This window comes from Rhineura floridana, chromosome 21 (assembly GCF_030035675.1).
Source record: "Rhineura floridana isolate rRhiFlo1 chromosome 21, rRhiFlo1.hap2, whole genome shotgun sequence".
Classification (NCBI taxonomy): domain Eukaryota; kingdom Metazoa; phylum Chordata; class Lepidosauria; order Squamata; family Rhineuridae; genus Rhineura; species Rhineura floridana.
In genome coordinates, this window is record NC_084500.1 from 17,836,627 (window position 1) to 17,847,215 (window position 10,589).

The 10,589-nt window shown below is 47.1% G+C and overlaps 1 protein-coding gene and 1 long non-coding RNA gene across 12 annotated transcripts in view; one reads left to right on the forward strand and one right to left on the reverse strand.

Annotated features, from left to right (window-relative positions):
* Positions 1-10,185, reverse strand: part of LOC133374342 (transient receptor potential cation channel subfamily V member 2-like) — a 50,505-nt gene extending 40,320 nt beyond the window's left edge. For 6 of the 11 annotated variants that reach the window (XM_061605115.1, XM_061605120.1, XM_061605118.1 and 3 more), the window contains exons 1-4: positions 9,929-10,183; positions 9,435-9,504; positions 7,608-7,691; positions 2,194-2,416 (exon numbers count right to left, since the gene is read on the reverse strand). The gene's annotated coding sequence lies outside the window, so the exon portion shown is untranslated. Of the gene's footprint in view, positions 1-2,193; positions 2,417-7,607; positions 7,695-8,268; positions 8,561-9,434; positions 9,505-9,928 lie in introns of all 11 variants that reach the window. The other 5 variants (XM_061605111.1, XM_061605122.1, XM_061605121.1 and 2 more) reach the window with 5 other exon arrangements.
* LOC133374345 (uncharacterized) lies at positions 2,656-4,369 on the forward strand. The gene is made up of 3 exons (XR_009759868.1): positions 2,656-2,731; positions 3,532-3,621; positions 4,156-4,369. It is a non-coding gene; the product is annotated as an uncharacterized LOC133374345 (long non-coding RNA).
* Positions 10,186-10,589: the final 404 nt, after the last annotated feature.

Consider the following 10,589-nt stretch of genomic DNA (forward strand, 5'->3'; position numbering starts at 1 on the left):
GCCGGGAATGGCAAGCGGAGAGAGCTTCTGTGGCAGTCGCATCCTCTTTGTGAGCTTCCCATCTGGGGACATCTGGCTGGCTATTTATTTGATTAACATCTCTCCCCCCACAATTTATTGATTTAATAACAAAATATAAATGCCCCTTGATCTCAAGGAAACCTCTATGCGGTTTCTGGGAAAAGGGTAACGTGAGAACGAGACACTGGACTAGATGGGCCTTTGGCCTGATCCAGCTGCAGAGCTCTTCTGGTGCTTCTGTAGTCCTATAGTTCCTCACAAAGGATGAATTCTGCTGTTCGCCGCAGCAAAATCCCCAATATTTTACCAGTATGTGCTGGGTACATCGGAACAAAGAAACTGCCTTCTACCCATTGGTCCAACCAGCTCAGTGTTCTCGACACTGACTGGCAGCAGCTCTCCAGGGTCTAGGAGAAGGGTTCCCCCCCCCCCAGCTGGGAGTTGAACCTGGGACCTTCTGCATGCAGAGCTTGTGATCTGCTGCTGACCCCCTGCCTTTCCCAAAGAGGTGGCTGTGCCTCGAGGAAGCTAGAGAGATTGCCTGCATCTTTTTCTTCCAGGCTACTTAAACATGGACACTCTGTTGTACGTCTGGGACCAGATCGTTCTGGGACTTGAACGGCCCGCGTATAACGGCCTCCCTGCATTCGCCACCATTTTTGTCCTCCTGCTCCGAGGGCAACTGCTCAAGTGTCAGTCCGTACGTATCATCTTTGCTTCCGAGATCTAGCGTAACACGTGCTTTACAAGTTCCTGCAGTTCAAGGCTGGAATAATACAGAACTGGTGAAAACAAGAACCAGGGGAAAGGACTACAGCCTAAGATTAGGGGACTTCCCTCCGGTGGAGATCTATTGGGTTTCCTCAGCCCATCTTTACATGGGGAAAGGCTGTAACTCCGTGGAAGATCACCAGCTTTGCATGTAGAAGACGCCACGTGCAGTCCCTGACACCTCCAGGGACACATTCACCCCATACATTTATTCCACTTTAAACAGTCATGGCTTGCCCCAAAGAATCATAGGATAGTAGAGTTGGAAGGTCCATCTAAGGTCATCTAGTCCAACCCCCTGCTCACTGCAGAATCCAGTTTACAGCATCCCTGACAGGTAGTTGTCCGGCTGCCTCTTGAATGCCTCCAGTGTTGGAGAGCCCACTACCTCCCTAGGTCATGGGTTCCATTGCCGTACGGCTCTAACAGTTGGGAAGGTTTTCCTGATATTCAGCTAAAACCTGGCTTCCTGTAACTTGAGCCCAGAATCCTGGGAAGAGGGATTGATTGTTAAACCGCTCTGGGAACTGTGGCTCTGTGAGGAGGATATGAGTCTCCTCTCAGGACTTTTTACGAATGACGCTTCCCAGGATTTCACTGTTTGAAAGTGAATAATAGTGGAATAAAGGCACGGAGTGAATGTGGCCAAGGGAGCAACTCCTGTTTGAAACCCTGGAGAGCCGCTGCCAGTCCTGTAGACAGTGCTGAGCTAGTGGGCCCATGGTCTGACTCAGCATGAAGCAGCTTTCTATGCTCCTGTGCTTTTCTAACTCCAGCCATCTTTGCATGTGTATAGAATTTTCTTAAAAAAAGTCTGTCATGTATTGAATTTCTTTTATTTTTGCATGGCTTTTTTTAAAAAATGGTTTTAATTGCAGTCCATTTTCTAATTCAGCCACTGCATTTTCTAATGCTCATTGGCCCTGCCTTGGATGTGCTGGGAGTAAAGCACCAATACACATTGCAAGTGACCTGAAGGGGGGGGGAGGGGGAAAGATAGTCAGAAAGGCAATCTATTCCTCCCTCTGCTGATTCCGCAGGCTTTGCTCCTCTCTCTCTTCCCTTCTCTTCCTGTGTTTGTTCTCAGGTAGTTAGTCATGACTCCCCAAAGGGAGGCCGCATGACTGCTTCAGCATGCATGACTTTACCTGTTTGTAATAATAAACCTTAAGCTTCTGTAGCCTTTCAACTACCAGTTTTAACAGAGCAGTTATTTCTGCACTCCACTGCAATATATATATTTTTATATATGTATATCTGAAATATATATATATATACACACACACATTTTTTTTAACATGGTGACCCACCCATGATCACCCCACCAGGTCCAGTCACCAGCCACCACTGAACGGTACTACCCCCCAACCCCCACTTTTCCCAAGACAAAACATTACTCACTTGCCTGTTTTTTGCTGCAGCTGGTGGAACTGGAAGCAACACCGAAGACGTGGGGACCGTCCCTGGCTGTGCAAGCATTTCAAGGCATGCTGGAGAAGCACTTCTCTGAAGAATTGTATAGCCAGTTGCACAGAGGAAACAAGGAACTCTGCCCAGTCCATGACCCGACCCAAAGTAAGCCCTTGATGAGTTCTTCTGTTTAGGCTCTTTCCTTCCTCGCATCCTTGTAAAATACATCTGATTTAAGTCCAAGAGCACCATTCATTTTCCCCCAACATTAAACACCAGAAAAGGTTCTTGAATACACAGGCGTGTTTTTAGCAAGTGTCAAATTATGATCTTTCCCCCCCGCCTGTCATTCTTTCATTCATTATGTGTGTGTGTGTGTGGGGGGGGGAATTGACAATTCTCATTCATTCATTCATTCTCTCTCTCTCTCCCCACCCCCACCCCTTTGAGCTTTCCCTCCATGGCACTACAGAGACTCCCGAGTGGTAGCACCTCCGAGGACAAGGCCAAAAGACAGGAAGCGGACCAGGTGCTTAAGAGAGCCCCTCTTGTCACGTGGGCCCATGAAAGGTGCAAGGGAAGGGGCTGTGGCCTGAAGAGCTGCTGCCACTCAGTGTGGACGATACTGAACTAGATGGACCAATGATCTGACTCCAGATAAGGCAGCTTCCTGTGTTCCTATTTGGGAAACCCCTAGCTCAGTGGGTAGAGCAACTGCTTTGCATGCAGAAGGCCCCAGGTTCAATCCCTGGCATTTCCAGGCAGGGCCGGGAAAGATTCTAGTCTGAAACCCAGTGGTAAAACGGAACAGGGATAGGCAGAGACAGTGACATCATCAGCGTCGGTGACATCATCAGGGATGGTATTTGCCATTCTTCTTCAAATGCCAAACAAATTGGCTTTTGAGATCCACCAAAGCTTGGCAGACAAGGAAGTGGCTGGGTTTCAATAGCGCGCATGGCTGAGGGCTAACTGCCTCTTTTATTTTGAAAAAGTCCCTTTATTCTGAGCAACTGAAGTGTCACAGAATAACACACATTTGGGGAACCTTTGGCGCTCCAGATGTTGCTGAGTGCAACTGCCTTCAGCCCCAGCAAGCGTGGCCAATGGCGAGGGATGATGGGAGGGTGGTAGTTCAGCAACATCTGGAGGGCCAAAGGTCCCCCAAATTTGGCCCCTGAGTGGCCTACCTGGCACTATTTGTCTGTACAAAGATCCTCTCCCACCCCTCCTGAACGTTGACAATGTTTCAGGGGCTTTTCCGGGGCCTCAACTAGGCAGGGGGGAGAAAAAAGACATACAGCAAACAGGATGTTTCCTGATTTTCAGAGAGGAACGCGAATTGCTGCAGAGGCAACACATAGAAAGGATGCAACAAGAAGAGAGGCTTCAAAGGTTCAGAGAGGAAGAGCAGAAGAGGTAAACGGCTGACTTTCCCTGACAACAATATCTGCAGTTACCCTCATTTTCAGATGCTAAGGTTGAGGTCCTCAGTGTGGTGCCCATGGGCACCATGGTGCCCTCAAGACTCCCTCCTGTATGCCCATCAAATCCTCCTCACTCTTCCAATTTTTATTTTCAATTTGAGGATTTTTTGTCTTGTTTGGGGGATGTTCCTTGGTTGATAGGTTGCCTGTTTTTTTGGAGTGTGTGTGCTTTTCTATCTGTGCTTTGTTTTGGTGTGTGTATATGTGATTTGGAGTGGGTGGGCTCTGAGCATCGGTGTTTTTCCCCAGCAAAATAGTTTTGTGGTGTTTCTCAGATTTCCAAATGTGCCCCTGAGGCGCAAAAAAGAATGGGGACCCCTGTGCTACTCAAGAGCTGGTTTAACCACAATTCTGAGCATCCTACAGAGTACGGGCCCAGGAAAATGGGAGGCCTGTCTCTGATGTAATTAGCTAAGAGCGTCTCTGCCAAAACGAGAAAAAAAAAAGATGTTTAATGGCATTGTAGGCAAAAGGAGATTCGATTCCTCCAGCTTTTAGAGGAGAAGAAGAGAACATTTGAAATGCAGAAGGTCCACTTGGAAGAGCAGCTGTTACAGGTACCTCCTCCAGACATGAGAGAAATGTAGAGAGAAATAGATAAAAATGTATGTTATTGTTATTATTACATGCAGGGGAGTTAGTGAGCAGCTCTGGTCTGGACATCCCTGCCTGCTGTCCTCAGTTCCCCACGTGTATGATGTGTTCCCCATGCGGTTTTGAAGACAACAAAACTCCCAAGCCGCACCAAAAGCAGAATTACACTGCATGGCTGGAGCTGGACTGTGTTATTAATAATAATTAAATTTATATCCTGCCCTTCCTCCCAGTAGGAGCCCAGGGCAGCAAACAAAAACACAAAAAACACTCTAAAACAGCATAAAAATGGGCTTTAAAACATATTAAAACGAAACATATTTAAAACACCTTTAAAAAAAAAAAGCTTTAAAAACATCTTAAAAAGCAATTCCAGCACAGACTGGGATGAGGTCTCTACTGAAAAGGCTTGTTGACTGTTCTTTAGAGTTCATATCAGAACTCAGGAGGAAAGGGATGTTGGGTGTAGAGGTGGGGGGAGTTGAAGGTTGCAGCATTTGGGGCTTTTTAGTTTAGAGAAAAGGCGGGTCAGAGGAGACATGATAGAAGTGTATAAAATTATGCATGGCATTGAGAAAGTGGATAGAGAAAAGTTCTTCTCCCTCTCTCATAATACTAGAACTCGTGGACGTTCAAAGAAGCTGAATGTTGGAAGATTCAGGACAGACAAAAGGAAGTACTTCTTTACTCAGCGCATAGTTAAACTATGGAATTTGCTCCCACAAGATGCAGTAATGGCCACCAGCTTGGATGGCTTTAAAAGAAGATTAGACAAATTCATGGAGGACAGGGCTATCAATGGCTACTAGTCAGAGGCAGCATGCTTCTGAAAACCAGTTGCCAGAAGCCTCAGGAGGAGAGAGTGTTCTTGCACTCGGGTCCTGCTTGCGGGCTTCCCCCAGGCACCTGGTTGGCCACTGTGAGAACAGGATGCTGGACTAGATGGGCCACTGGCCTGATCCAGCAGGCTCTTCTTATGTTCTTAAGGGCTGTATTGCTTTAGCCTGCATTCGGACAGCTAAGGGACACTTGAAATTCACATCTTATGAGCATAGGAAGAACCTGCTGGATCAAGCCAGTGGCCCATCTAGTCCAGCACAGTGGCCAACCAGATGCCCAAAAGCAGGACCTGAGCAGAACAGCAACTCTCCCCTCCTGCGGTTTCTAGCAACTGGTATTCAGAAGCATACTACCAGAGCATAGCCATGTGGCTAGTAGCCATTGATATCTTTCTCCTCCATGAATTTCTCTGATCTTTTAAAGGCATCCAAGTTTGTGGCCCCACTGCCTCCTCTGGGAGCGGATTCCATAGCCTATAAGCAGGGTAGGTAGGACTGTAGCACTTCAGATAGCATTTGGGCACTCTGGAGGTTGGAAAGCTAAGGGACATTTGGCCTAGAAGCAGAGCCGCTTGAGGACTGTACCACTTTAGCCTCCATTTGTAAACTCAGGAAGTACGAGAGCCAAGAGACACTTGACCCAAAGGCAGAGCAGGGTTGTGCCACAGCCTGCATTTCATTGCTCAGAAGGTAAGAGGGCAAAGTGGCAGAAGGAAAGACATGGGACGTATAACCAAGGAGCCAATGTGAAGGGGATGGTGGTAGAAGAAGGTCTAAGAGAAACAGGGGCAGAGTGGGCATAGTTCTGTGGAACAGTGGGGGACAATGAAAAATAGTGGGGAGAAAGAGGCTTCGCTTCTGATGGTCTAGCTCAGCCTTCACCAACCTGGTGCCCTCCAGATGGGATGAGTGTACACACCACAAGCAATGACCCCTCTTTTGACCCCTCAACTCTCTGAAAACAAAGCAAAATAAAAATGATTGTTCTCCAGCCTGGGTTACTGCCAGGCCAAAAGGCTGCAGAGTCCAGTTCTGCAGCTTGGTGGTGGTGGCATCATTCAGAGGCTATTTTTTTAAATTAATTTTTTGCCTCAAAAGACAAAAGCCTGCTCTTGTAGATCTCTCTCTTTCTTAAAAGGTTTAACTTCTCAAATTTGCATATTTTAGGAGAGGCAGGTCTGCTACAAAATGCAGACAAAGGCAGAGGAGCAGATAAGAGGGCTTCAGGCCAAAATCCACAAGCTTATGGACAGGAAGATGGTAATACTGAAATAAAAGTGGGGTCTTATTTTAATTAACACACCTACTGCTACGGACTTATGCCCAAGGGACCTTGAGGATAATGGGGATGGGGAACCTGCGTGGCCCTTGAGATGCCCCTGGACTCCAACTCGCATAATCCCTGGACCATTGGCCTGATGACATCTGGAGGTCCCACATACTCACAGAGTTTGATTTTAAGATTCTCCCTTGCAGTGTTTCCAGGGCTGGTGTCAAGGGTTGGCATGGTCAGGCACTGGTCAAGGGCCCACACCCAAGAAGAGGGCCCACTGAGCCTCTTGGACCTGTGTCTTCCCCCTTCCAACCTGTTTGTTCACCTCTCTCTTGCTCTGTGGCCCACAGGGGATGAGCAACCAAAGAATAGTGGTGGTGGTGAGGAGTGTGGTGCAGTGGCTAGATGAATTGTGGGACCATCGCTCACTTGCATGCAGAAGGTCCCAGGTTCAATCCCTGGCATCTCCAGGTAGGGCTGGGGAAAGACTCCCTGTCTGAAATCCTGGAGAGCCGCTGCCAGTCAGAGCAGACAAATCCTGAGCTAGATGAACCAATGGTCTAACTTGGTATGGCAGCTCTCTATGTATGTGTTCCAGCTACAGCTTCCATCATCACTGGCCATTGGCCATTCTTGCTGGGGCTGATGGGAGCTGTAGTCCAACAACATCTGAAGGACCAAAGTTTCCCCTCACTTGGACCTGAGTGCTAGACTAAGACCTTAGAGATCCAGGGTCAAATCCCCCACTCAGCCAGGAAGCTCACAAATCACTATCTCTCAGCCTAACCCACCCCACCCCACACGATTGTTATGAGAATAAAAATGGGGGAAGGGGAGAACCAGGTACGCCACCTTGAGCTCCTTGGATGAAAAGGTGGGATATTAACAATTTTAAAGTGAGGAGGCAGAGGATCAATGACAGCTGGTAACAGTAGCAGTTGAGGGGGGTAGATTCACACAGAGGGGCAACCACTGAGGGTGTCATACCCAAGATTCCCCACCCCAAAAAAAGAAAAAGGCCTTGGAGCCAGCACAGGGTCTTTCTAGACACCAAACTTACATCTTGCACGACAATCTTGCTCACTCTCCTTACAACAGAGATGGGTCAGTCAGGCTCCGCCTTCCTAGACGTTATCATTTTATACTTGCATATTTTAGCTTTTGTACCTCCATGCTGAACAGCGTTATAAAAATAAACTTTTATTAACTTACACACCCCTCCGAGATCTCATTGCTTGTTCAGGTTTTGAGACTGTCGTTTTGTCTCCCTTTTGCAGCCGTCACCGGAGACCTATTCTGCTGGAAGGTAAGGAGCTGTTAGTGTCCTACAGACCCAAAAAAGCCATCTAAGCAGACCCCGGTTGCATCAGTTTACCAACCCTCTAAAGAACATTCCGCACAGTCCAGGTTGTGACCAATCAAAGTTATGTACACATATGTGAAAATGCCCACAGTTATTTACCCCCAGGGGTGTTGTTTACTGCCACAACTTTGGTGGCTGGAGAAATCTGGGATGGGGGCATTCTGATTTTCAGCAGAATACTGGTATGGAGGTCCAACCCAGATCAGGGCCTTGTGGGTGCTGCTTTGTCTTCAAAATCTAAATAGCCAGGCTAAGCACACTTCTTTTATTTTTCAAAAGGGGCATTAATAGCACAATGTGTAGATTGTCTCTTAAAGTGGCCCCGAGGAAGGTTTTTTTCAAAACGCGATGGGCCAAATAAAGTATTTTATGCCTCTTACACATTTATTGCTCATAGACTTTGGCAACATGTTTGCTCCCCTAAACACCTGGGGGATTGGTGCCTGTCCCTCCTCAATGGGCACAGCAGAACAAAGGGATTTGTAAAAGTGCTTTCCTTGGAAGACTTACAGAAGTTCTCACATCCTGCTTTACAGTCTCCTCGCCCCTGCGCCTTCTCCGCAATCCCAGACACCATCTCAGGCTTCTTTGGCTCACTTTTGCTTGTCAGACTCAGGTTAGTGCAGAGCATGTGGTTATTAATCAGGTCCTGAGTCTTGTTTAATTCCAACGGATTTGTAACTAGTCGCCTATGGTGAGCATGACTTACTTCCTGCCAACCAGGCAGCGAACAATCTTAAAATGAAGGAGAGCTGGATGTATTTTGTCTTCTCTCTTTTAGATGCCAATGAACAATATAGGCCTGTATGAGTAGAGAGGCTAGTAACGTTTGTTCTTACTGACTAGAAACTTTAGTTATAAACACTGGCAAACCTGGTACATCCAGAAAATGGAACAGCTCTATTGCTGAAGCAAAGGAGCTCTGGATACGAGCAGCACATTGGGTGAAAAGTGGGATATGAGTGAGAAAGTTAAGTAGAGAGATCCATCCCATAATGTAGCTTTTGCATTTCAACCTTTCACAGTAGCTGCAGATAAGAAATACAAGGCCATCGATGGAGGGAGTAAAGCAGCAAGAACCATTACACTCGAACTGCTGAAGCACATAATGGAGGCAGCCAATTTAAGTAAGCAACGGTTGTCTGAAGTGCAAATACTGACACCTGTGGAACTCATTGCAACTGGATGATGCGAAGACTGTTGGTTAAAATGAGCTCCTCCCCCTTTATAACAAGTTAGACCAGACCAAGAAGGATAAATCGTAACAGCCAGCAAGTAGCCAAGGTTTTTGAGAGACCACACTTGCTACTGGCAACTTTAATTATTAAGGGACACCTTCCCTGAAAGGGTAACAGCTGGTATAGCACAGTGGGGAGGACAGCCTGGCTGGGAGTCCAGAGTCTGTGAATTCAGATCCCTGCTTGTCTCTCCTACGTGTCAAGGGCCAGCTAAAGATCATCCCCACAGTGAGTGGCTCAGGGGTTACGTGCCCTGCCACCCGTGCAGCCGTGAGCAAGCTGCATGGTCCCAAGGAGCCCAGCTGCCCCCCATCTGGCAGTTGCGGACAAGGAAGGGTCTGGCTTGTGCAGCTGTGGCAAGCTGAGCAGGCCCAAGCCAGCTGGGGAGGACTAGCCTCAGACGGAGGCAATGGTAAACCCCCTCTGAATACTGCTTACCATGAAAACCATATTCATAGGGTCACCATAAGTCAGGATCGATTTGAAGGCAGTCCATTTCAATTTTTCCCTGAAAGGAAAAGCATATAGGGCTTTTTAAAAATGGAAAAAATGTGCCATGGAACAGGAACAAGCACAATGATACTGGCTTATAAAATAATGAACAGCATGGAGAGTACAGACCATTTTTTCACTCTCTCGTTACGGTAGAGCTCAATTCAGGGTCAAGTTTATAGGTTTAGGACAGACTAATGGAGGCTGGTCCATTAGGGCAAAAGGGGAATGGCCCCATCAACTTCACTTCTTTAATTAATTAATTAATCTGTGTCCCGCCCTTCCTCCCAGCAGGAGCCCATGGCGGCAAACAAAGTACCAAAAAACTTTAAAACTCCATAAAAACAGATCTTAAAATACATTAATACAAAACAGCATTAAAAACAATTAAAAAAAACACCTTAAAAAGGGTTAAAAACATGATTTAAAAAGTTGCTCACCTATCTGCCTTCCTATTTACAACCAGGGGTTGGCACCGACTGTCAACTTTCTCTTTCTTTTAGAACTCAGGAGGAGGAAGAGGGTGGGGACAAACCTAGAATTAAGTTGGCTCTGCCTGTCCTTAGCTCTGGCTGTACCTACTGCTGGGCTCTCTGCTTTTCGCCCTACTGTTTCCCACGGACACCAACCACCACTGGGGATGGTCATGTCGTTCTCCTTACTAATTTCCTAAGAGACCCTTGTACACCCTATGGTGCGGTCACAGACTAGAACCAGTGAACATAAAACGTGAAGGGAGGGAGATATCGAGGATTGTTTTTGTGACACAAAGGTGACACCGTCTGGTTAGAGATGGAATTGACTAAGGAAAACCATTTCAGTGTGCGTCAGTTTGGAGTAATGGTTTGAGATTCTGTCGGGGATTAGGGTTTGTGGATGTGGACTGCAGTCTCCCTTTCCATGCACGTCACTGACCTGTGCCTGTAGGCTGCCAGGAATCCCACCAATGAGGCATCAAACTGCCGGAACGTATCCAGCTTGTAATCTCCATGATCCAGAACAACCACCCAAGCCTCCACTCCTATTGCCCAAGATACATAATACTATATCCCGTGGCAGTTATGTGTTGTGTGGAAAAGTTTGCATCCTTCTCCCTGTCCC